This window comes from Triticum aestivum, chromosome 7B, assembly GCF_018294505.1.
Source record: "Triticum aestivum cultivar Chinese Spring chromosome 7B, IWGSC CS RefSeq v2.1, whole genome shotgun sequence".
NCBI lineage: Eukaryota > Viridiplantae > Streptophyta > Magnoliopsida > Poales > Poaceae > Triticum > Triticum aestivum.
In genome coordinates, this window is record NC_057813.1 from 628,294,956 (window position 1) to 628,320,604 (window position 25,649).

Sequence of the window (25,649 nt, forward strand, 5' to 3'; positions counted from 1 at the left end):
CGAACCCAAATCGGAGAAATGTGTCTTCATAGGATACCCAAAGGAAACTATTGGGTACACCTTCTATCACAGATCCGAAGGCAAGACATTTCGTTGCTAAATGGATCCTTTCTAGAGAAGGAGTTTCTCTCGAAAGAAGTGAGTGGGAGGAAAGTAGAACTTGATGAGGTAACTGTACCTGCTCCCTTATTGGAAAATAGTTCATCACAAGAAACCGGTTCCTGTGACGACTACACCAATTAGTGAGGAAGCTAATGATATTGATCATGAAACTTCAGATCAAGTTACTACCGAACCTCGTAGGTCTACCAGAGTAAGATCCGCACCAGAGTGGTACGGTAATCCTATTCTGGAAGTCATGTTACTTGACCATGGCGAACCTACGAACTATGAGGAAGCGATGATGAGCCCAGATTCCACAAAATGGCTTGAGGCCATGAAATCTGAGATGGGATCCATGTATGAGAACAAAGTATGGACTTTGGTTGACTTGCCCGATGATCGGCAAGCCATGAGAATAAATGGATCTTCAAGAAGAAGACTGACGCTGATGGTAATGTTACTGTCTACAAAGCTCGACTTGTTGTGAAAGGTTTTCGACAAGTTCAAGGGGTTGACTACGATGAGACTTTCTCACCCGTAGCGATGCTTAAGTCTGTCCGAATCATGTTAGCAATTGCCGCATTTATGATTATGAAATTTGGCAAATGGATGTCAAAACTGCATTCCTGAATGGATTTCTGGAAGAAGAGTTGCATATGATGCAACCAGAAGGTTTTGTCGATCCTAAAGGATGCTAACAAAGTGTGCAAGCTCCAGCAATCCATTAATGGACTGGTGCAAGCATCTCGGAGTTGGAATAAACGCTTTGATAGTGTGATCAAAGCATATGGTTTTATACAGACTTTTGGAGAAGGCATGTATTTACAAGAAAGTGAGTGGGAGCTCTGTAGCATTTCTGATATTATATGTGGATGACATATTGTTGATTGGAAATGATATAGAATTTCTGGATAGCATAAAAGGATACTTGAATAAAAGTTTTTCAATGAAAGACCTCGGTGAAGCTGCTTACATATTGGGCATCAAGATCTATAGAGATAGATCAAGACGCTTAATTGACTTTTCACAAAGTACATACCTTGATAAAGTTTTGAAAAGTTCAAAATGGATCAGCAAAGAAAGGGTTCTTGCCTGTATTGCAAGGTGTGAAATTGAGTCAGACTCAATGCCCGACCACGGCAGAAGATAGAAGAGAAATGAAAAGTTTCCCTATGCATCAGTCATAGGCTCTATCATGTATGCAATGCTGTGTACTAGACCTGACGTATGCTTAGCAATAAGCTTGGCAGGTAGGTACCAAAGTAATCCAGGAGTGGATCACTGGACAGCGGTCAAGAACATCCTGAAATACCTACAAAGGACTAAGGATATGTTTCTCGTTTATGGAGGTGACAAAGAGCTAGTCGTTAAATGGTTACGTCGATGCAAGCTTTGACTCTGATCCGGACGATTCTAAATCCAAACCGGATACGTGTTTTATTAAACGTGGAGCTGTAAGTTGGTGCAGTTCTAAACAAAGCATGTGGCGGGATCTACATGCGAAGCGGAGTACATAGCTGCTTTCGGAAGCAGCAAATGAAGGAGTCTGGATGAAGGAGTTCATTTCCGATCTAGGTGTCATACCTAGTGCATCGGGTCCAATTAAGATCTTCTATGACAATACTGGTGCAATTGCCTTGGCAAAGGAATCCAGATTTCACAAGAGGACCAAGCACATCAAGAGACGCTTCATTCCATCCAGGGACCAAGTCCAGTGGGAGACATAGAGATTTGCAAGATACATACGGATCTGAATGTTGCAGACCCATTGACTAAGCCTCTTCCACGAGCAAAACATGATCAGCACCAAGGACTATTGGTGTTAAATCACATGGCGATGTGAACTAGATTATTGACTCTAGTGCAAGTGGGAGACTGAAGGAAATATGCCCTAGAGGCAATAATAAAGTTATTATTTATTTCCTTATTTCATGATAAATGTTTATTATTCATGCTAGAATTGTATTAACCGGAAACATGATACATGTGTGAATACATAGACAAACATATAGTCACTAGTATGCCTCTACTTGACTAGCTCATTAATCAAAGATGGTTATGTTTCCTAACCATAGACATGTGTTGTCATTTGATTAATGGGATCACATCATTAGGAGAATGATGTGATTGACATGACCCATTCCGTTAGCCTAGCACTTGATCGTTTAGTATATTGCTATTGCTTTCTTCATGACTTATACATGTTCCTGTAACTATGAGATTATGCAACTCCCGTTTACCGGAGGAACACTTTGGGTACTACCAAACGTCACAACGTAACTGGGTGATTATAAAGGAGTACTACAGGTGTCTCCGAAGGTACATGTTGAGTTGGCGTATTTCGAGATTAGGTTTTGTCACTCCGATTGTCGGAGAGGTATCTCTGGGCCCTCTCGGTAATGCACATCATTATAAGCCTTGCAAGCAATGTGACCAATGAGTTGGTTACGGGATGATGCATTACGGAACGAGTAAAGAGACTTGCCGGTAACGAGATTGAACTAGGTATTGGATACCGACGATCAAATCTCGGGCAAGTAACATACCGATGACAAAGGGAACAACGTATGTTGTTATGCGGTTTGACCGATAAAGATCTTCGTAGAATATGTAGGAACCAATATGGGCATCCAGGTTCCGCTATTGGTTATTGACCGAGAATAGTTCTAGGTCATGTCTACATAGTTCTCGAACCCGTAGGGTCCGCACGCTTAACGTTACGATGACAGTTTTATTATGAGTTTATAAGTTTTGATGTACCGAAGTTTGTTCGGAGTCCCGGATGTGATCACGGACATGACGAGGAGTCTCGAAATGGTCGAGACATAAAGATTGATATATTGGACGGCTATATTTCGGACACCGGAAGTGTTCCGGGTGATTTCGGAGAAAACCGGAGTGCCCAATGGTTACGGGAAACCCCCCGGAACTAATGGGCCTTGTTGGGCCCTAGTGGAGAGAGAGGGCCCAGCCAGGGCAAGAGGCGCGCCCCCTCCCCTTGAGTCCGAATAGGACAAGGAAGGGGGGGGGGCGGCGCCCCCCTTGCCTTTCCCCCTCTCCCACTCCTTCCTTCCCCCCTCCTTCTTGGACTAGGAAAGGAAGGGGCAAACTACTTGGAGTAGGTTTCCCCCTCCTAGGGTGTGCCACCCCCTTGGCCGGCCCCTCCTCCTCCCCCCTTTATATACGGAGGAAGGGGGCACCTCTAGACACACAAGTTGATCTTCGTGATCGTTTCTTAGCCGTGTGCGGTGGCCCCCCTCCACCCATATTCCACCTCGGTCATATCGTTGCCGGTGCTTTGGCGAAGCCCTGCGTCGGTAGAGCATCATCATCGTCACCACGCCGTCGTGCTGATGGAACTCATCCCCGAAGCTTTGCTGGATCGGAGCCCGGGGATCGTCATCGAGCTAAACGTGTGCTGAACTCGGAGGTGCCGTACGTTCGGTACTTGGATCGGTCGGATCGTGAAGACGTACGACTACATCAACCGCGTTGTCATAACGCTTCCGCTTACGGTCTATGAGGGTACGTGGACAACACTCTCCCCTCTCGTTGCTATGCCATCACCATGATCTTGCGTGTGCGTGGGAAATTTTTTGAAATTACTACGTTCCCCAACATCAAGGCGACTGAAAAATAAGTTGGTGCCGTCACCTAAGGTCACTGATCCAGAACAAGACATACTCATACCGCAAAAAGAGGGGTCGGAAGAATTCTCAACTCCTTCCTCACTCAAACCTCGATCCATTCGGGGGCTAATGTCGAAGCCATGTACCTAGGGTAGGGTCACGGACCTGTCCAAAGTACCCTGCCCAAGGACATCTCTAGAAGAAACTACCTTTCAGTCGACCTGGAAGGATTCCACTCGACGGACTCTAAGACAGTCGACCATGAAGACTCACTCGACCACCAGAAGTTCTAAGGTCACTCTACAGCGAAACGGTTGTTATTTAGTAGTCTTTATGGCCATGATATCACTTTATGTAAGGCGTTATCAGTAACGTCTGGCCTTCATGTACATTGAACTCTCTGCTACGTGGGCTGGCTGGGGTCCTGGCGCACTCTATATAAGCCACCCCCCTCCACAGGCAGAAGGGTTCGCACCCCTGTAACTTTCACGCATATAATCCAGTCGACCGCCTCCGGGCACCGAGACGTAGTGCTGTTACTTCCTCCGAGAAGTGCCTGAACTCGTAAAACACTTGCGTGAACAACTACTCCATAGCTAGGATCTTGCCTCTCCTTTAGTACCCCTACACTACTGTCAGACTTAGAACCACGACACGCAACCCATTGCCGCATACATGTGTAGCCATGGCAAACTTGGCTAGACTAATCCTAGCCAGTTCGGGAGCTGTAAATTTATCACAGACGCAATGGATGTCTGTTGCTGCCCTTATCACCTGGCAACATACGCTCCCATGTAGAAGGGGGTGCTCGGCAACATTCTTCCCAATGTTCCTCCAGCATTCTCTCATCACCTTACTTTTATCCGCGATGCAATGATCTGCTTGCGCACGGTGTGGATATGAAGAGAGGGCCACAAAGACTAGGAGGCAGAAAACTCCTATTATCTTAACACTAGTCATCTTCTTACGTGAAATAGTATTATCGGTATGTGTTTTATGCAATAATTTAGCACCACTTGGGTTCTATATATATTGGTTGCAAAGTCGTTCGCTTTTTGGTCATTTAATTAACCGAACCCTCAAGATAACTTGGATATGTTGTCATTTAATGTAGGCACATCTAGTTCTTGTATCAAACTGCAGATAGAGTATACGTAGATGGGTGCAAGCTATTAAATGCTAGTGACTGTTTTCTGATAGATTGATAACAAGGATATGTTCTCCTTTAATGTAGGATATACTTAATTCTCATAAAGCATGCATATCAAATTGCTTGTGCAGGATATACGAAGGTGCATGGCTGCAAATTGATTTTCTGAGTATCCATTGGGATTTTAATTTCCAGTTACTACCAAGAAAGAATACCTTTTTATACTCACTCTAACCAAGGATATACTCAGGCCATTAAAATTGCATGGCTTTTTTTGTTGAAAATGCATGACATTATAGATATGAGTCCAATCTGCAAATGCAACTTTATTTCATATGAATATGTTAAATAAAATATGAAATTATTTATGACAAATCTTGTAATATGATTTTCAAAGTGGATACTTTTTAATTATATGATTCATAGATGTATATGATACATATAGCGAGGTGCTGTCCTTGTCCAACCAGTTTTGATACTTTCGAAGTAGGATTAAGAGCGAAATATGAAAGGCATGTATTAATTAATTACAGGTAGACCGGTAGACTAAATAGGATGTTCTGAGTTATTGCTGGTAAAAATCTGCTGAAAACTGTATTAATACATCGGCTCTTTAATGAGAAGTGTGTAATAATCGCATATGATGGAAACTATTGGATAGAGTTGGATTAACATTTATACCCGACATAGCACCTCCAGGTTATCCCTTCTACACACGCGAATACGGACATGTAAGAGGTAGTGTTGTGATAAGCGTATCCGCTCCAGGGGTTGGTTTGCCATTAAGAAAAAAAAAGTGTGTTAGGGGGGGGGGGGGGGTTACCGGAGGTCGTGATAATGAATAATGAAGAACTACACACACAAAATGCAAATAAATCAGTTTAGGAGCACACGATGATATACCACCAAATTCATCCCAAGTAAACCTAATATTCAGCAAAAACTCAACGAGAAATAGATTGTCTAGGGATAAAACATGAATACAAATTAATGTCTTCATACCAACTCCATCCATTATTCACCACAACACACTTGATATTTTACTGTCCGGAGAATATATATGAGAGAATAGCCAGAATACCACTAGTCAAAACCGATCTTGCCAAAATACCACTAGTAAAAACCAAAGTGCCAAAATAGCACTGCTCTCTCAGTTTTTATGGTCAAAATAGCACTACCGTGAGTTGTCAAACTTTTTCCGTCAGTCAAGCCATTAGAAATTTGTCAGTTTTCCGGGTATTCCAGAACTACCCCCTATAACCTAATTCACGCACCCAGCGGCCAAGCACTCCCGTATTCTCTAGTCATCCCGCACCTCGCGGCCACACATGGCGGCGCAACGAACCAGCCATCGCCGGCGCCTCCGTACAGCCCCCTCTCCTCCCTCTAACCCTCTCCGCCACCCGTACCAGCGCCCATCGCTCCACTAACCTCCTCTCCTTGGCTCATGGCTCGGCAGCCCGGCGCCCAATGATCCAGCGCGTGGCTGGGACGCCATCCGCCTAAGATCCGGCGCTCGTCTACATGGTGCGTGGGTGCGTGGCCGGGCTGCGCCATCTGCCTTAACTCCGGCGCAGGTCGATCTTCACCCCTGCTCCGGCTCGTCCACCTCCCTGCTCATCTGGCCCGAGGCTCCCGCGTTCCTTCACTGCTACATCATGCAAGCTGTGACCTTGACCGGTTCTCTGCTTGGAGCCACCTAGATCAGCTCGTCCCCGGTCCCCTTCCCTGCAACCTCGACCGGATCCTCTGCCTCCACCATCTTGCCGCCACTACACCAACAGCAGCAAAAGGTATGATTTTTTCCATGTTTCCATGAATGGTTTTCATTCCAAGTGCAGAAAATTTATAATTTGTTGTGTTTGTGTGTTTCAGAGATGATTTGATGGGGGATTTCAAAGTAGAAATAGATGTTCAGTCTTAATTGATGATTGTACACCGCAGAAGACGTACAAAAGAGGCCTTTCACAAAAAAAGTGTACACAAGAGGCAAGACATGGGATTTCATGGTGGGTCGAGACTTGTCAATTTGCTGTTGAATGTTGTATTGTAGTTTCTCTTTTATTGCTCAAATGTAAGCTTGGGATGTGAAGAGGCAAGGGCATAGAAGTCTTTATTGGATGGTGTTAGTCCCAGTTAGGCACTAGTGGTATTTTGGCTAGAAAAAACTGAAATTAGTGCTATATTGGCAGTTGGTTTTCACTAGTGGTATTTTGGCAAGTTCGGTTTTCACTAGTGGTATTTTGGCTATTATCTCCATATATATATATATATATATATATATATATATATATATATATATATATATATATATATATATATGCAATTGATGTTACTCGGGTTGTAATGAGTGCTAATTGCTCATATGCTCTATAGAGTGTTGTACTTATGAAACACAAGCATGTCTTACACCGGTATCATCATGTTAGGCCTTCCAAATTCTAAAGAGAATAGAGCACTGTAATGTTCAGAAGTGGGTTTTAATTTTGTCATAGTGATTGGTATGATCAAGATGGTGGAGACCATGGTTTGTCAGCCTCCGTCGTCTTCTAGATTCTTCAGAGGCTTATAAATAGTAACCACTACATTGGAACATCAGCCTTTATGTGTTGAACGAAAATAGATTCCTTATAGGCGTATCCTTTGTAGTACACTATGTAGTTCTATTCATTAAATTCTAATGCCACAAGCATGTCATCATTTTTAGTTTAAACCTTCGCTACACCCATTTTAGTTGTTTTCCTTTTCTCTTTTCTGACAAGGGGTTGATATGTTTGTCATTGAAGCATGTGAAAGTGATTTGACTAGAATAAAATATTGCCAAGTGCAACACAATTCACTAGAAGTTTGTATACCGTGAAATTAAGTGTTTCTTTTTTCACGCCATGTTGCATTATTTTAGTCATATAAGTTAGAACATAGATGTGCAGGCATAACATGTACCTAGCTAATCCACAATGGTTCAGATGTTCATTGTGCTTTCTGAACCCCGTCGTTTTTTTACTTGTGTTTGAATTTGAGTTTGTGATCTAGAACAAATCTCAATGCAATCTCCGTGGTATAGGTTTTAAGGTCAAATCTCATGTTAGGCACAAAATCCACTTTTGCACCACAGAATGTTAAGATTAATTAGATGCTTTGAGTCAAAGAATTACATTTTTTGGGTAGCACATGTATAATTGCCCTCAACTATGATGTCTTGTATTAAAATAGGGGCATGACGATATAATAAAGCTGACCATCCCCCCCCCCCCCTACACCAAAAAAAATATAACTAGGGTGTGTATGTACCTTGGTCATTCGTTACGAAAGTCGTGATTGCTTACATTTGAGACAAGTCACTCTTGTCATCGAACCCAAAACCTCAACAGAAACCAATCAATATCTTTCGTTAACTAACTTACCGGAAGATGTGTGGTGTGGTAATGTGCCATTTAAAACCCTCTATGAGGTAAGTAATGGCATATGTTGTATTCTAAAACAAATGGAAAATACGCATTGACAATGCAACTTTAGGAGGTGAATGTGAGAAGATCTGCAACGACAATAGGCTGAGATGAGTAATGAATTGATGTGTACTGACTTTGGATCGTGAATCTGACAAACCTATATGGAGATGGTTTAAAACAAGGGTTTCACAATAAAATATTGGTACAAACAACTAGTTGGGTGTCATTCTAGTTGGGTGTCCTTGCAAGTTGTCGGATCAGATCTAACAGCTATAGATGCTACTAATGGTGTACTGGGTTAGGGGGTACTCACAACATCGGCCTACCAGTCATGGGCCGGGCCGAGGACCCACCGACAATGGAAGATCTTAACACCCTCACACAACTAGGGATGGGCAGGACCACAAAAGTAGAGCTGTGGAGGCGGCGTTCATAAGGTGAGCCACCTGAGCCCAAACGTTTTTGGGGATTTACATTTAGGGTTTCGATGGAATTTTGGGAATTTTGTTTAAGGTCAACAATGCACAATTCCTCTCCTTAAAAATTCTTGCTCAACCTAAACTCACATGATTTTTGAATATTATGAATAAACCAAGAGCTATAAGCTACCAAGAATTGATTAGCACGCGACTGAATCATGATTAGGACTTAACACAATAGATTAACTTCTAAGAGAACTTTATTATAACTTAATTATGACAATAGATGCTCAAATGAAGAACATAAGGGCTAATCACAATGAAGAAGTGCTAACAGAATAACATTAGGTTTTAACCGACTCCATTAGACCTGGATTATTAATCCTAAGTGATTTAACCCACAACTTGAGTAATTGTTAATAGGGTCCCTATTAGCGTTCCAACACATATAACTTAATTGGAACACCAAATACATATGCGAAAAAATACTAACCAGAATCGGCTAAGTTCATTAGCAGCAGCCCATTGCTGGACCTTGGGATCTCCGGCTGTGTGGAGATGACCGGAAGAAGGGGAGCAAGAGGACGTCACCGACAACCCTGGAGGTGTACAATGGTGGTCGAGGCTTTCCGATCCGCCACATAAGCCTTTTATGATAGGCACTTAGAGCATCTATAGCTGCTGAAAGGACATGCGATGCCCCCATGTGCGGTTTTGGTAATTGATGACAATCTCTATGGACTAATGGTTTCCTTGAGTTATATTTGAAGGGTTTGCCCATAGGCTTTTCTTGGAGTCCATTTTTTAGTTTCAATGAGAGTTTGTGATGACCAAGGTGCTATTAAGGAATTATCCAAAGATTGGTCATATGAGTGTTGAGCTTATTGCAAGCATGTCTTGAAGAAGAAGGTTGTGTGATCATTCATGTTTACCTTCAAGACATCATCCAAATGAAGAGAGTTGCAAAGATTCAAGGTTGATCAAGACTAAGTCAAGAGTGACTCAAGTTGATCAACTCACAAAGCGTAGAAGATGTACCAAGAGGGATCAAGTGATCCCATGGTATGGTAAGCATTGTCCATTGCACTTTATGTACTAACCCATGGTCTATGTGAGAGTTGTATGTGGGGTTAGGTACGTATCCATGGGCTTGCGTCAAGAGGAAGATATCATACAACCCATGGAAAGGATGACATCAAGTGGTGATCGTCATCAAGATTGCCGTGTGCAAGTTCAAGTGGAGCATCACGAAGAGATCAAGTGCTTGAATCTTGCCATCCATTGTGGTGTCAATGGACTTGTGAAGATGTGTCGAAGAGTGGCTCACCCATAGTGAACTATGGGGGAGCAATCATCTAGTCTTGATCGAGCCAACGCAATCAAGAAAGGTGGTCCAACTTGAGGGAGTCAAGATCGTCTTCATCTAGCTCAAGTGGACCATGTGCAAGGCAAAGGTTTTCCCTTGATAGGTTTTCTATTTTACCGGTCTCGTGGTGGTAGTTGGGAGACCGAGTTATAGGATCGTTTGTCGTAGTATCAAGGGGGGCTCTCAAGTTGGTAGCTTGATCGTATCGTTAGTAGAGAGATCAAACCATTGCATCCTTGCATCATGTTTCTTGGTTCTTTTTTGGTTATCTTTGTGAGTCTTAGAGCTTATGTTCATCTTGATGACAAGCTTGAGTTCATCGAAAACGGAGTTCGCATGCGTCTTCTATGATGTTTTCGGTGTTGGAGGTTTTACCGGTCTTATCTGATGAAGGGTTCTCACCATTTTCTTATGGGACTTTTATCATTTGCTTATTCTTGATATTTCTATCAATATTGTGTTAGCCCATGTCGTTAGCTTTCCAACAAACTTGGTTTCGTTGAATTCGGAGTCCGTTTGCAAAAGTTGTGGTTGTTTTGGTAAAGGCTGCAGCGGTACTACCGCGACTAGAGCGGATGTAATTTTTTTACTACCGCTCCAGAGCGGTACTACCGCGGCTCCTTAGCGGTAGTACCGCTCCAGAGCAGTACTACCGCGGCTCCTAAGCGGTAGTACTGCTCCGGACCAAAATCTCATGTTTTGCTCAGCGGAAGTAGGCACAGAAGTATTTTTTTAGTACCGCTACCATTTGCGGTAGTACCGTGAGGTCGAGCGGTAGTACTGTGAGGACGAGCGGTAGTACCGCTCCGGCGGTTCTACTGGCCTTTTGCCTCCTCGCTGTTGTTTTTCAAAGGGGTTCTACCGCCCTAGCGGTAGTACCGCTCCTTGGAGCGGTAGTGCCGCTCTGTGCGGGCTGTGAGAATAACGGTTGGATTTTTTCCCACCTATAAAATGGGGTCTTCTTCCCCATTGAACCCAATCCCTTTGAGCTCATGTTCTTCCCCCATTGTGGACCTTCTTCGAGCTTGCTAACTCTCAATCCCTCCATGGATTCTTGCTAGTTTCTGAGGGAAAAGAGAGAGGAGATCTAGATCCACGTTTCCACCAATCATTTTCTCCTCTAAGTGAGGGGAACCCCTTGGATCTAGATCTTGGAGTTCTTCGTGTTCTTCTTTCGTTCTTCCTCTCATTTTCCTCCCTAGGATTAGTTGCTTTGGTGGGATTTGGGAGAGAAGGACTTGGGCACTCCGTGTGCCCTTGCCATTGCATTTGGTGCATCGGTTTGAGTTCGCCTCGGTGATACATGGAAGTGAAGTTTGAGAAGCTTATTACTCTTGGGTGTTTGGGCACCCTAGAGCTTGTTCCTCTTGGGTGCCTTGGCGCCCTAGACGGTTGGTGGTGTTCGGAGCTCAATCATTGTGGTGTAAAGCTCCGGGAAAGCGTCGGGGTCTCCAATTAGGTTGTGGAGATCGCCCCGAGCAATTTGACGGGTTCCGGTGACTGCCCCCAAGGGTTGCCAAAGTGTACGGGTTCGGTGACGGCCCCCAAGGGTTGCCATTTGTACGGGTTCGGTGACCACCCTCAAGGGTCCCTTAGTGGAATCACGGCATCTTGCATTGTGCAAGGGCGTGAGGAGATTACGGTGGCCCTAGTGGCTTATTGGGGAGCATTGTGCCTCCACACCACTCCAAACGGAGATTAGCATCCGCAAGGGTGTGAACTTCGGGATACATCATCGTCTCCGCGTGCCTCAGTTATCTCTTACCTGAGCCCTTTACTTATGCACTTTACTTGGTGATAGCCATATTGTTCTTTGTCATATATCTTGCTATCTCATAGTTGCTTATCTTGCTTAGCATAAGTTGTTGGTGCACATAGGTGAGCCTAGTTGTTTTAGGTTTTGTGCTTGACAAATTAACCGCTAGGTTTATTCCGTATTTGTTCAAGCCTAAACCGTAATTATTTTAAAGCGCCTATTCACCCCCCCCCCTCTAGGAGACATCCACGATCTTTCAATTGGTATCAGAGCCTCGTCTCTCTTTGTTAGGCTTAACCGCCTAGAGAGTAAAGATGTCGACTAGGGGATTAGGATTCTCTGACACTCTTAGTTTGATGGCACAAATTTTGATGTTTGGGTAATTCGCATGCTTAATCTCTTTAGGGTCATGGACCCAAATTTAGAGCGAATTGTAGAATGGGTTTTTCTCCTCCAAAGGATCCCAAAGATTATCTTTAGAGGATGAGAAAAACTCTTATCTCAATGCTCAAGCTTCTAATGTGCTTTTTGATGCTTTGAGCAATGTAGTTATTTTTCAACTCATGCCGTTCCGGGATGCTCATGAGTTGTGGACAAAGCTTCAAGATAAATATGGTGTGTCCAATATTTGTGGGGATGATTGTTCCCCCTCCACCTCCGGTCGTATAGTCTTCTCAACTTCTTCTACTTCACCTACATGTGGTTTGCCACAAGGTAATGATATGGTGAGTAGTGTTGGTCATTGCAATGATGATAGTATGCTTATTGTGGATGATCCTTCATCACTATCTTATTGCAATGCTCCCTCTTTGGGCTTTAACACTTCGAGCACTCCAAATGTTTCACATGCTTGTGTTGATAATCCTTGCATATCATGTAGAAATTGCTTGACTAGATCTCATGATGATATGCTTGCTATGTCTTGTTGCCATGATAAAAATGCATCTATTTCCTCGAATTGTTGTGCTAACAATGTAGAGGAAACCGAACACTCCATGGAACAAGATGTGGTGTTTAATGGTGCCTCAAGGGATCCTACATCATCATCTATTGCTTTTTGCCTTATGGCTAGGGCGTCAAAGGTATCTCCTACTTTGTACCCCAATATGTCTCTTGATGATGATGTTGAGGATAATGATGAAGAGAATGATAATGTTGCCTCCTTAAAAACTAAGGGGAAATGATTTTTAAAGCTCTTCATAAAAATAAAATTGCTCGTTCCAACTTCATGGAAATAATGTCCATTGCCATTGATGGCAAGAAATACATTGAGGAGTTGGAATCTCATCTAGAGGAGCATGAGGTCACCATTGAGAAAATGGAAGGTCATGGGCGTGATTACGCTAATGAGATTGCGGACCTCTCTCAAGCTCTTGAACTTGAACAAACCACCAAGGAATCTCTTGAGGAGACTTTTGCTCTAGAATTGTCTAGAGTGAAGGAATCTAATGATAGAGCTCTTGAGGTGGCCAATGTTTTTGAAACTAAAAATGCTAAGCTTGAAGTTGCTCATGCTAGACTCCTTGAGGATTTTGAGCACCTCGAAAATGGCTCAAGGGTCATCAAGGGTGAGCTCATCAAACTCACCGAGTCTCATGCTCAACTTGAAGCTTCTTATTTAAAAGAGCTTTCCAAGTTGTCCTCTCCTATTGTTGTAAATGATGATGCTTGTGCTACTAACTCTATTACTTGTGAAGCATCCATTTTGAAGGAGAATGTTGAGCTACGGGCTCAACTTGAGGTGCTATCTAGCAATTATGGGAAATTGGAAGAAAGTCATGAAAAGCTCTCAAGCTCTCATGATGATCTTCTAGTATCCCATAGTGTGCTAAAGATAGCTCATGAGGCCATGATTGCTAAGGTAACATCTAGTGAGCCTCATGTGGATACTAGCACTACTTCTAGTCAAAATAGTATATTGCCATGTGCTAGTCCTTGTAATTCATCTACTCACAATGTTGGTACATCTTGTGATGAATTGCTTTCCTTGCCTTGTTGCTCTAACGATGAAGCTTATACTTCCTCTAGTACTTGTGTTGAGACTAACCATGTAGAGGAAATCAAAGAGCTCAAGGCCCAAGTCACTTCTTTGAAGAAAGACTTGGAAAAGAGTCATCGAAGGGAAATCCACACTCAACAATATCTTGAGTGTGCAAAAATCCCCCAATGACAAAGGTGGACTTGGATTCAACTCCAATAAGAAGAAGAAGTCCAAGATGAACAAAAGGAAGGGCCAAGAACAAGTCAAGAATTCGGCCAAGATTGTTTGCTTCAAGTGCAAAGTCGAAGGGCATCATGTTAGATCTTGCCCATTGAAGAAGAAGGCCATTAGTGTCAAGCAACAAGGGAAGAGGGCACAAGTTCAATCTCATGCTCAACATCAAGTTGAAGAAAGGCCTCTTCCCAAGAAGACTCAAGTTAATGCTTCTCAAATTGAGAAATCAAGTGAGAAGAAAGTGAAGAGTAGACGTTGCTACTTATGTTGTGAGAAAGGTCACGTCGCTTCTTCATGCACTAGTGGTAACTTATCCAACCCAATTATTATTGATCATATCTATTCTCTTGGTAAGGATAAGGTTGGCAATGTGTTTGCCAAGTTTGTTGGTACTCAAAGTGGTGTCAAGCAAAGAACCATTTGGGTAGCCAAACCTATTGTGACCAACCTCTTAGGACCCAACTTGGTTGGGGACCAACAAGGTCAAACTTGATCAACAGGTGTTGTTGGAGGGCACTGGAGACTTGGCTACATTATGAAGAATTAAGGGGACTTCATTACTCTTATTGTCTCAAGCCAAGTCAATTGAATCATCAAGTTTATATCTTATATCCAATGTGCCTCCTTGCGGTAACTTGTACTTAAAATTGCTTACATTGAAAGTTACTTGCCCCCTTGCATGTTTTGGTTTTGTTCCTTGCATGTGTTTGTATATGTTGTGATTCCAACTTGCTTATCTTGAGAAATCAAGTATGTGTGTGTTGGTTTGCACATCATGTACGTGTGTGTCGTGCATTGAGCCTTTATGCTTCTTGTTTGTATCCTAGTTGACTCGTGTGAGAGATTAATGGAACATCCCATTTTGGGGGAGTGATGTGCTTTGTGCACCTCACAATCCTATAAATGTGTGTACATGAGGAATACCATCTAGTATTGATATTACAAGTGGTATATCTCTCATGAGAAATTCAAATTCCAAATAGTCCATTAATTATCTCTTGTTTGTTCCTCTTATTGCCTCTTGTTAAGTTCTTATTGGTATCACATTATGGGGGAGTAATATGCTAAGTGCATATTACAAGCCTAGAAAATGTGTACATTTGAGATATTGTCATCTAGAATTGATATTGTAGATTATCATGTTCCTAGGTGGCATGTTAGCTCTACAAGTTGCAATTTGCTTGTGTTTGGTGTGAAGATGATGTCGGATATCCTTGTTATCTACCACTGGGAATTATTTCTAAATACTTCTTGTCTTTGACAATTGGTAGTCTTATGTGTGGTAGAATTTGTTGATCATCTTTACATTGGCTTTTGTTTTACTTGCCTTTTCTCTTGCCAAGGTTTGTGTCAACTCCCGTTGTCTTCCATACCACTTGTGGATCTTGTTTATTTCTTGTTCTTGTCTAGTGTTTTCTAGATATAGTGAAAGCGGTGATCCCACCTTGTGCATTTTGTATTCAAATACAAATCCTATATAATGCACAACTCGTTGGGGAGCTATTCTATTTTCTTTAGAACACTCTTCTTGTGATCCTTATCAAGTGTGTTTTGGTGGAAGGCAAGCCATTTATTTTTGGTACTTTGTGCCATCATGAAACTTTGTTGAGAGCTTGGTTTGTTTAGAACCATCCTCTCTTTGGGAGTTTGACATCTTTAGTTTAGTGTGTATCAATGGATATCTCATTCCTTGATGTATCTTTAATGATATCTTCCAAGTGATGATTTCTCCATTTGGTATCATTTTCACTTGGCATTTCTTTGTCTTTTGGTTTCAGGTTTTGAAAGTCTTGAGCATGCATGTTTACTTCATGTATTTCATTTGGCATGCTTTCTTTCTTTGACTCAATATATAGCGGAAACTCCACCTAGTCTCAATTTGGATGAGATGTGCATGAAATTCATTTTCATATCTATATGCACATATTTATGTGGAGTTTGTCCTATGTATTGGTGTTTCTAACTATTTGGTCCCGATGAGTTTGGGTACCGTTTAGTTTGTGTTGTTCTTCTAGGAACATTTGGAGATGCATTGGATGCTCGGCTCACTCACAAGGAAGGTGTTGTCACCATGTGCATATTGGAGTCAAGCTAGGATGATCAATGAACTACTATCTACCTTCAATTGGTATCTACTACATCCTTCCAATGATATCTCGGTAACAAGTATCTATTCATGCTTTCTCCTCTTGCATTCAACCTTGTGTAGGTTGCATCTTGGCATGATATTCATTTCATATCTTGTGATACTTGTTTCCTTTCTCAAAGCATCCCAACGATGATCTCTTGTTGCTAGTTGTGATGCCTTTGATGGATGTGTGTTTGGACTTCATTTATATACAATAAGACCATATCTAGCCAAGTGCTATGCTTTCAAGCAAATATCTTATTGGTATATTTATGACTTCCTTGTGGATATCTTGTTCCTTCGTGTTGTAACTATTTCGGGTGTACATCCTTCTTTGTAGATATATATATCATCATGATTTCGTCTACATAGAACCTTATACACTTGAGAGAAATTACATCTCTAGTTGATATCCTTTCTTTCACGTCCACCTTGTCTTTCTTATGTTATTTCTTTGGTGGCTCCGTGAAAGCTTTTGCCTTGAGTGCGTGTCCTCTATCGTTGCATCTTGTTGCACTCTTGTGTGGTGAAGATTATTTTCCTCTTGCTTATCTTTACGAGGTTTTTGCCATCTTAATTGGTATCCCTCGTCTTGATGAGCCTCCCCTCGTCTATCTTCACCACGGGTTGTCACAAGCATAGGTTCTCTTTTGCTTATTAGTAAGCTTGTGAACCCATTTGCCAGTTGTGTGTGGGAATGATAGGCCTTGCACCGTGTGCCTCATTCTTTCAAGACTATGTTGATGCTTAATGCTCATCCTAATTTTAGTCTTCTCAAGTGCTTCGCCATGACTCACACACATCATTTTGGTTGAGCCTATTCTTAAGTTGCCTCTTTTACATGTTGCTCAACCATGTGCTTGTTGCAAGCGCTAGGCTTTGTTTCCTATATGCTCACTTGCACTGGATGTGAGTTTCTATTGATTTTGGGGGAGCTATGATCCTATTTTGTGCACTTTGTATTCAAATACAAAAATTCTTATGTGTGCACAAATCATGGGGAGCTTCTCTAGTTTCTTTAGAACACTCCTTTGCGCTTTTCATAATATCTTTATTCTTGTGGCATGTAGGATCATTGGTCTAGTTGGTTCAATTGATATCCGTTGATTGCTTGCTTCAATTGGTATCTTCTGATTGCTTGTGTCTCTCTTTGTTATGTCTTTGTGGCATATCTTTCTGTTGCAATCTTTGGGCATCAATATAGTTTGTCTTCCTCCAAGTATTGGCAGTTGGATATGTGTATTGCATTCCACTCTCTTGTTGAGAAATACACAATTTATGGAGGACCACAATTTATATTGGCCTTCTAAGCTTTTCGCCCATTTTGGCAATCGATGCCAATGGGGGAGAAGTTTCAGAGAGTTTTGTGGAGTAGCTTTGGTTTTTGTTTCCTTAGCATTTGCATCTCATTCGCATGCATTATTGGTTGGTGCATTGCATGGTGATGCATAATTCCTTGTATAAACTCTCTTGAAAGTGATTGTCATCAATTACCAAAATGGGGGAGATTGAAAGGACATGCGGTGCCCCCATGTGTGGTTTTGGTAATTGATGACAATCTCTATGGACTAATGGTTGCCTTGAGTTATATTTGAAGGGTTTGCCCATAGGCTTTTCTTGGAGTCCATTTGTTGGTTTCAATGAGAGTTTGTGATGACCAAGGTGCTATTAAGGAATTATCCAAAGATTGGTCATATGAGTGTTGAGCTTATTGCAAGCATGTCTTGAAGAAGAAGGTTGTGTGATCATTCATGTTTACCTTCAAGACATCATCCAAATGAAGAGAGTTGCAAAGATTCAAGGTTGATCAAGACTAAGTCAAGAGTGAATCAAGTTGATCAACTCACAAAGCGTAGAAGATGTACCGAGAGGGATCAAGTGATCCCATGGTATGGTAAGCATTGTCCATTGCACTTTATGTACTAACCCATGGTCTATGTGAGAGTTGTATGTGGGGTTAGGTACGTATCCATGGGCTTGCGTCAAGAGGAAGATATCATACAACCCATGGAAAGGATGACATCAAGTGGTGATCGTCATCAAGATTGCCGTGTGCAAGTTCAAGTGGAGCATCACGAAGAGATCAAGTGCTTGAATCTTGCCATCCATTGTGGTGTCAATGGACTTGTGAAGATGTGCCGAAGAGTGGCTCACCCATAGTGAACTATGGGGGAGCAATCATCTAGTCTTCATCGAGCCAACGCAATCAAGAAAGGTGGTCCAACTTGAGGGAGTCAAGATCGTCTTCATCTAGCTCAAGTGGACCATGTGCAAGGCTAAGGTTTGCCCTTGATAGGTTTTCTATTTTACCGGTCTCATGGTGGTAGTTGGGAGACCGAGTTATAGGATCGTTTGCCGTACTATCAAGGGGGGCTCTCAAGTTGGTAGCTTGATCGTATCGTTAGTAGAGAGCTCAAACCATTGCATCCTTGCATCATGTTTCTTGGTTCTTGTTTGGTTATCTTTGTGAGTCTTAGAGCTTATGATCATCTTGATGACAAGCTTGAGTTCATCGAAAACGGAGTTCGCATGCGTCTTCTATGATGTTTTTGCTGTTGGAGGTTTTACCGGTCTCATCCAATGAAGGGTTCTCACCATTTTCTTATGGGACTTTTATAATTTGCTTATTCTTGATATTTCTATCAATATTGTGTTATCCCATGTCGTTAACTTTCCAACAAACTTGGTTTCGTTGAATTTGGAGTCCGTTTGCAAAAGTTGTGGCTATTTTGGTAAAGGCTGCAGCGGCACTACCGCGACTAGAGCGGATGTAATTTTTTACTACCGCTCCAGAGCGGTACTACCGCGGCTCCTGAGCAGTAGTACCGCTCCAGAGCAGTACTACCGCGGCTCCTAAGCGGTAGTACCGCTCCGGACCAAAATCTCATGTTTTGCTCAGCGAAAGTAGGCACAGAAGTATTTTTTTTTAGTACCGCTCGCAAGTAGTAGTACCGCTACGATTTGCGGTAGTACCGTGAGGTCGAGCGGTAGTACCGTGAGGACGAGCGGTAGTACCGCTCCGACGGTTCTACTGGCCTTTTGCCTCCTCGTTGTTGTTTTTCAAAGGGGTTCTACCGCCCTAGCGGTAGTACCGCTCCTTGGAGTGGTAGTACCGCTCTGTGCGGGCTGTGAGAATAACGGTTGGATTTTTTCCCACCTATAAAAGGGGGTCTTCTTCCCCATTGAACCCAATCCCTTTGAGCTCGTGTTCTTCCCCCATTGTTGACCTTCTTCGAGCTTGCTAACTCTCAATCCCTCCATGGATTCTTGCTAGTTTTTGAGGGAAAAGAGAGAGGAGATCTAGATCCACGTTTCCACCAATCACTTTCTCCTCTAAGTGAGGGGAACCCCTTGGATCTAGATCTTGGAGTTCTTCGTGTTATTATTTTGTTCTTCCTCTCATTTTCCTCCCTAGCATTACTTGCTTTGGTGGGATTTGGGAGAGAAGGACTTGGCCACTCCGTGTGCCCTTGCCATTGCATTTGGTGCATCGGTTTGAGTTCTCCTCGGTGATACGTGGAAGTGAAGTTTGAGAAGCTTATTACTCTTGGGTGTTTGGGCACTCTAGAGCTTGTTCCTCTTGGGTGCCTTGGCGCCCTAGACGGTTGGTGGTGTTCGGAGCTCAATCATTGTGGTGTAAAGCTCCGGGCAAGCGTCGGGGTCTCCAATTAGGTTGTGGAGATCGCCCCGAGCAATTTGACGGGTACCGGTGACCGCCCAGGGTTGCCAAAGTGTACGGGTTCGGTGACCGCCCCCAAGGGTTGCCATTTGTACGGTTTCGGTGACTGCCCTCAAGGGTCCCTTAGTGGAATCACGGCATCTTGCATTGTGCAATGGCGTGAGGAGATTGCGGTGGCCCTAGTGGCTTCTTGGGGAGCATTGTGCCTCCACACGGCTCCAAACGGAGATTAGCATCCGCAAGGGTGTGAACTTCGGGATACATCATCGTCTCCGCGTGCCTCGGTTATCTCTTACCCGAGCCCTTTACTTATGCACTTTACTTGGTGATAGCCATATTGTTCTTTGTCATATATCTTGCTATCTCATAGTTGCTTATCTTGCTTAGCATAACTTGTTGGTGCACATAGGTGAGCCTAGTTGTTTTAGGTTTTGTTCTTGACAAATTAGCCGCTAAGTTTATTCCGCATTTGTTCAAGCCTAAACCGTAATTATTTTAAAGCGCCTATTCACCCCCCCCCTCTAGGCGACATCCACGATCTTTCAGCTGCAGACAACAAATCCAACCCCTCAAACACCCGTAGACGCGCCCGAGCGCAGTGGCCAGTCATGCCTTAAATTTGCTTCTCTGCATCTGGATACCTCATACTATAAATCTTAGATCCATACAAAAGCATGCAAACAATGAAATCCACGTACTATGTAGATCAAGTAAAACTTATACTACCCTAATTCTCGTCGGAGATGTCCGTTATCTCCGTGCCCGGCTCCAGGTACATGGATGACAGCCGTAGCTCCGCCTCCTTTGGCTGCTCCGCTTCGGCCACTGCCTCCATCTCCGCTTCCACCTCATCGAAGAGCGTGTCGGTCGCTGCCAGTTCTTGCCGGATGAACTGTCGGTTGGTCTCCACATAGGCCTCATTATGGATGGACTCCAGGATGGCGTACTACTCTGCCATCTCGGCCGCTTGGGAGACCGTGAACTCCACCTCCGCGTCGTCTATGTTGAAGCTTGGAGCCGACGCCAGCTCCCCCTTCGGCTGCTCCGCCTCATCCTCATCTGGATGGTCCACATCCATAGGAGCAAGCTGCTTCTCCTCTTCCTCCTCGTCCTCCTCCGTCTGCTCCTCCTCCTGCTCTGGCGAGTCCGGAGGTAGGCCGGCGCGCCTCACTCGGATCTCCTGCTCAATCTGGAATCGGCGCTCCAGCATGAGCATAGCATACATGGTCTTCTTTTGCTGAACCATGGTGAAGCCGGAGGGCGTGGGAAGAGCGGTGGAGCGGGAGAGAGGTGGATGGGGTTGGGCTGGTGGCACGGAGAGGGAGGAGGTGGATGTGGCTAGGGTTGGGGATGTCGGTCGGCTTAAATAGCCAGATCTGGCCTCGGGCGGTGAGCCGGAGCGGCGCCACGCGACGTTCACAGCCCCACCGAAAGAGACGCTCGTCGGATCGCCGGGTTTTCGAGCTATTACGTATGGGATCACATTGTCAATTCGACGTGACGGACGCACATGAACGCCCCCATATCTGCCCTAGATTTGGGCTGGATACGGGGTGCTGGTCAGACCGGGCTTTTGATGCCCGTTTGAGGAGCCCGTCTGGGTCGATTTTTTGCGACCGGTCACTGACCTAGCTGTCCGCTCGGGCGTTTGAGGTGGATTTGGGACCCTCCTAGGGGGTCTTTTATTTTCTCGTGTGTGCATATGCCCAACAAGCGTGACCTCATCTAAGGGTGAACGGACCAAAACCAAAAAGTTGCCTTTGCCCGCCTTCGAACATAGCACAAACGTAGGGAGTTCTCTCTCGAGTTTGTTGCAGCTGAGATCAATTCCAACAGTCCGCTCCTAATGCCGGCGCAAGTACGCGCATGTGCATGGCATGTTCTAGCCTTATTGGGATTCAGTTCGGCCAAGCTAGCCAGCTATAGATTTCGAAAAAAAAGTGAAGCTAGCCAGCTATAGCCACACGGTCTTTTCCCCGATTAAGCTTAAGCGCATTTCACTTCCTGCCAGAACGCGGCTTTGCCCGATCGACCAGATAGTTTCGCAAAATAAAACAATACTGTACTTGTGCCGCACGCGTGCAAAAACACGTTCGTGCACTCAGGCGCACGTGTACCGAACTGCATGCCGACCCCGGGAAGATCACTGGATCAGCTTTAGAAACTCGTCGATCTACAGGTCCCCGAGAAGACGAATATCAACGGCGTTCTTGATTCTCTCTCTAGCTAGCAAGTCTCCTCTCTCTCTCTCTCAGACGAATCGCCGAGAAGAGAGAGTTTGCCGGAGAAGCTCGGCAGCGATGGGCAGCAGCGGCAAGGCAGGTGGGACGGCGGAGGAGCAGGGGCGGGCCATCATACGCACGGCCAAGAGGGCGCTGGAAGACATGGAGGCGAAGAGACGGCAGGGCGTCGTGAGGTCGCTGGAGCGGTTCCTGGAGAAGAGGCGGAAGATCACTGCCACTATGGGCCACACGGCCGAGGAATCCTCCTCGCCATCCTCGTCGCCGGCCGCCCGCTCGTTCTAGATAGCTGTACTACTACCCGGAGCGCGAACTTGCTAGCTGCGCCATGCCATTTGATCATTGGCCTGGCCATGCAGTTTGTCGCCGATTAGTTTGACTCTGGCTTCTGATTAATTTCCTTGTGTTAGAAATATGAGAATGGGCCTAGGGCCCATCTAACAATTTTAGAAAATCTATAAGGATCCATGTGGGTTATATGAACTAGGTGTGTTGAGAAGTTTAGGCCCACGTTGTAGTTGGAGCGGAATTGAACCTTTTTATAAGGGATTCGTTTTCACATACTATTGAAGGTTGAGAAAAGAAGTGGTTTCCACATGCTTCGCCATTGCCGCCGCCTGCCTCGTAGCTCCTTGTACGGTAGTCAAGGAGTACTGGCCTTTATTTTATTTTTCTTTGGTGTTGAAACTCGAGTTGATCTCCCTGCATTTAAGCTTTTTTCTTTGCCAGGCCTCTGTGTTGGATAAATTAGCAATTTTTATTAATTTAATTCATAAAATAATCATGATGATGTCATTTATAATATTAAACTCATACTAATATCTTAACATGTGAGCACACATAGTGCAAACACATTAATATAAATAGATAGTATGGATACCATAGAAATAAAAGAGAGAATGATCGGATTATACCCTCCAGTTGGTTAGGGCAAAGCCGCAGGAGTAACGACATCATCTTTTTTTTTTGAGCATCAGTACAGACACAAGCGCTCACGCGCATATACTCACCCCTATGAATGCACACACGCACACCTACCCCTAAGAGCACCTCCGAGAGACTGAGCCGGCATATCATCTTAAGATTTACGAAACCACCGTAAGCGCCTCGTCGTCGACGGAAACGTCTCCTCCCACTGAAAGCGCATCGCCGGAAATCCTGAAATAAATCCAGAAATAATGCGAGCACCAAGATTTGAACCCTAGTGAGTTGGGGATACCACTGTCCACCTAACCATCTCAACCACAGGTTGGTTCGCAACGGCATCATCTTTGACAACCTTCTTCTGGGCTTCGAAGCTTCCAGTCAATGTGATGGCGAAGAGGTCAAGGGTGTAATCAAAGTCGAGGAACAATGGCGAGCGGTTGCCCCTAAGAAAAACCAGAAATAAAAATGGAAACAAAAAAAAAGAAAATTGAAAATCCAGAACTATAGTTGTGCTTTTCACTATTTTGGGAAGCCCATACGTTCTTTTTACTTTTTGGGAAGGACAGATGTGCTTCAAGTGCTTTACCATGAAGCACACCTGTGCTTTTCATTATTCGTGAAGCGTTGTTATGCTTCTAGCGGAAGCACGGCAAGAAGCATAACTATGTTTTTTTTTAATTTCCAAGAAGCACATCAGTACAACTGTATTTTTTCACTTTCAAGAAGTTGAATCCTAGCTGTGCTTCCCAAAAGTCAAAAAGTACAGTTGGTACTTCATGGTTGTGCACACCTGTACTTTTCACATGATGTAGTTCACACAAGAAAAACTAAAAATAAATAAATTAAAGCATCATTCTTTTCAAGGAAACCTAAGAAAAAGTGAACAAAATCCAAAAAACTTAAGAGAATTAAAAAAACCAAGAAAACACCAAAAGCGCGTGCAGAAATTAAAAACACAATGCTTCCCGTAGGTGCGCACATAACATAACACATGACAGCGCTGAGACACAACACGTGGCACACTGAGGCTATCCCCATAACATAACACATGGCAGCACTGAGACACAACACGTGGCACATTGAATCTCCCCAAAAGGGCACCGGTCAGTTAGTTCAACCCCCCCCCCCCCCCCCACCCCCCACACACACACACCAAGTGGTCAGCTTGGTAAGCTATCAACAAAAAAATAACTACAGTTAGTTGCCCCCCCAAAAGGTTCACTTGATCAATTGACAGCTCGTGCTAGCAGTTGCCAGGAACCTTTTTTTCTCTACCTGAAGAGACAGGTCGGGCGCACAAATATAGAGTCGGCTTGTTAGCTCATGTTGCTTGCTTGCTTGATTCCGCGTACTGGTTTGTTCCGGCTTTTCTCCTTTATCATTTTTTTAGTTTTCTTTTTTTGTATTGGTTTTATTCGTTTCTTTCATGGTTTTTACTAGTTTTTTCTTTCTTGTTTCCTTCGTTTTTCTTTCTTTCTCGGTTTTCACTAGTTTTTTTTGCATTTCTTTCTTTTGACATCAACTATTATTTCTTTTTTCACTAGGTTCTTTGTTTCTTTCATGGTTTTTACTAGTATTTTGTTTATTTCTTTTCTTGTTTATTTTTCTTTATTTCTTTCTCGGTTTTAAATAGTTTTTTATGTGACCTCTTACAGATAGACATTCAACATTTTCATATACATACGGAATATTCTTTCGTTAAAAAATTTCAAATACATAATCATGTTCTAATTTTTTATATAACTTTATGTTTAATATTTTCCGTACATGTCGTACATTTTTCATATACGCCAGGAACATTTTTTAATAAACTTTTCACATTTTCAAGTACATGAATAACATTATATAAAACTCATATTTTTACGTCTAATATTTCTATAAACATAGTACATTCTTTGTATATATGAGGAATATTTTTATATATGTGTCTAACATTTTCCAAGTACATGATTAAAAGTTTTGAAAACTTATATTAATTGATGTCTACTTTTTTCCATAAACATTGTACATTTTTTTCTACATCAGCTTTTTTATATAAATTTTAAACATTTTTAAATTATACGATTACAAAAATTAAAACTTCTATTTGTTATGTCTACTTTTCCCATAAACTTTGTATTTTTGTATACATCAGGGACATTTTTTATATACATGTTTAACCTTCTAAAAATACATGATTAACATTTTCTTATATATATGTTTTGATGTTTATATTTTTCATGCACACTATACAATTTTTGTATACATTAGAAACAATTTTCTATATGTGTTTAACATTTTTGTGCGATTAGACTTTTTCAACTTTTGCACTATATAAAGTGATATTTATAGCAGATATATTCAGTGTATTTCAAAATACAAGAAAAGGTAAAGCATGAATGATATATAAAAGTTGAAGTAAAAAAGCATTGAAGGCCTGTGGTCCGCATTGGGCCAGCCCAATCCGCCGGCTACATTAAGCGAGACGTCCTACTGTCTCACGTCAAGCAAGACATAGAGAGCAACTAACAAAGGGGTACCACTTTGTGGGAGCCCCACAATGATCACTTTGGGTGGGTTGAGAGCGCATCACATGTCACATGTCGGGCG

The 25,649-nt window shown here is 43.1% G+C and overlaps 1 long non-coding RNA gene across 1 annotated transcript; it reads left to right on the plus strand.

The window, feature by feature from the left end:
• The first annotated feature begins 6,185 nt into the window (after positions 1–6,185).
• LOC123155709 (uncharacterized) lies at positions 6,186–7,113 on the plus strand. The gene is made up of 2 exons (XR_006477581.1): positions 6,186–6,674; positions 6,757–7,113. It is a non-coding gene; the product is annotated as an uncharacterized lncRNA (long non-coding RNA).
• Positions 7,114–25,649: the final 18,536 nt, after the last annotated feature.